Below are 1861 nucleotides of genomic sequence, written 5' to 3'. Positions count from 1 at the left end.
CGGAGCAAGGGGGCGTGGCAGTACTGAAACACCGTCTAAGCTGTTCGCCAATCACAACGCACTGGGACAGCTAACCAATCACAACACATTTTGTTTTTCGGAAGGCAGACCTTCATCAAAGCCGGAACTAATCGAGCCGTTTGTGGCAGGCTGGGGAGAAAGGTATTTTAATAATGTAAATTATGTGAAAAATAATGCGTTTTTCGAACCACCAAGCATGAGAGCATGTTCTAGTACACCCCCAAAACAAAATCAAGACTTTGTAAAAGAGCATAATAGGACCCCTTTAAGCAAATTAGTGTGAAGAAATAGGGATGAGATACTATTATGGGTTTTTAGTTGTTAGTTTTTTTCTGTGTATGTCTATAGTTGTTTTAATAACATATGAATAATAAAATATGAATTAAACTTTAATGTTGCTAATATGAACACTTTATGTCCCTCAAAGAAAAATTATACAATCATTTAGCTTTTTGTTTAAACTTCAAAGTCTACAATTGCATTACAGATCTTCATCGTTTTGCTCCTGTCTATGTGTTTGGATCAGTTGGTGTTGTTTTACTGAACTCTGTGACACTGATGACTGAACTGATACTGAAAGCAGGTGAGTGAACAACGTACACTTTATTATACAATATGTTATACAATTAATTTGAGAAAAATAATCCATAATAAATCTAGGTCAAAGTAAATATATACTTTAAACGTATTAAAACAACTTTTTATCATTTTAATCATGAATAATTAATTGTATAAATACATTAAAGTCAGAGTCAGAAATCACCTTCTCAAACTTGTTTAATCAAACTATAATGAGTTCATCTGTATTTACCTGGAATAATTATTCTGTAATAAAACACTGGTAAGATTGCATTAATTTCTTGAAACAGTGATTATAATATTTAAGATTTAAATTTATCCACTCTTTTTTTCAGTGAATGGTAATCGTACAGTTGGGGATCTGAGATTCATTGTCTTTCCTTCTGAATCTTACTTTGTCGTATCTGTGCTGATTTCAGCATTATTTCCATCTAGTGAGTATTTGCTGTCACAATGCTTAAAATCCCCCTAAAATCCTAGAGTTCAACCATCTGCTGAATGTCAGTGAGAGCTGCACATAGTGAACATGTATGAGTCTTTATATTTATTGGCTCCCTGGTTTGTTCAGATCATTGATGGGACCATATCAGGGGTCTTTCCATGCATGTTAGTAATTAATTTCAAAGTTTTCAAGTTGAAATGGGTTGATTTTTTTAAACATTGTGTTGTAGTTAAAGTAAACATTAAAAATAGTTACTATTGAAATCATTTAGAAAGATACATCACATTATTTATTGATATTATAAGAAGTCATTGAAGATTAATAAGTAGGTTTTTCTTTTTATATTAACAGAGAATGATTAGATTTGTCAGTTCCACTAATATATTTTCTCTCTCTGTTCTGACTTTACAGAGATCGCAAAATATGTGCAGGTTAGTATCCTTTATAAGGTTGCAATGCTTTGGGATCCAATGACCTGCAACATCAGAAGACTCTTTAATTAAATTACAAGATTTTCCAAAAGCATGAGGATGTTACATAAATATTGTTTAAATTACATATCTTTTCCCAAATGCAGAATATAGTGAATTCCACACAAACTTCAGCTGACGAATCACAGCAGAATCAAAACACAGCAGAAAGACATGAGGTGGAAGAACTGATCTGAAGACCATAAAGAAAGTCTGATTCAGTGGAATCACAAATATAATCAGCAAAGAGAGAAAATGATTGTTCCAGATATATCCCACACCAGTGTTGTCTATTAACAAGAAGCACCTTAAAGGGGTCCTATTATGCTTTTTCACTTTTTTAATTTTA

The 1861-nt window shown here is 32.4% G+C and overlaps 1 long non-coding RNA gene across 1 annotated transcript; it reads left to right on the top strand.

Annotated features, from left to right (window-relative positions):
- The first annotated feature begins 1004 nt into the window (after positions 1 to 1004).
- LOC107679301 (uncharacterized) lies at positions 1005 to 1809 on the top strand. Its single transcript, XR_001633032.1, has 3 exons — positions 1005 to 1034; positions 1454 to 1473; positions 1620 to 1809. It is a non-coding gene; the product is annotated as an uncharacterized LOC107679301 (long non-coding RNA).
- Positions 1810 to 1861: the final 52 nt, after the last annotated feature.

Source organism: Sinocyclocheilus anshuiensis, unplaced genomic scaffold (assembly GCF_001515605.1).
Source record: "Sinocyclocheilus anshuiensis isolate Anshui unplaced genomic scaffold, SAMN03320099.WGS_v1.1 scaffold7142, whole genome shotgun sequence".
Classification (NCBI taxonomy): Eukaryota; Metazoa; Chordata; class Actinopteri; order Cypriniformes; family Cyprinidae; genus Sinocyclocheilus; species Sinocyclocheilus anshuiensis.
Note: the sequence above shows the minus strand (reverse complement) of the source record. Positions and strands in the feature narration are given on the sequence as shown.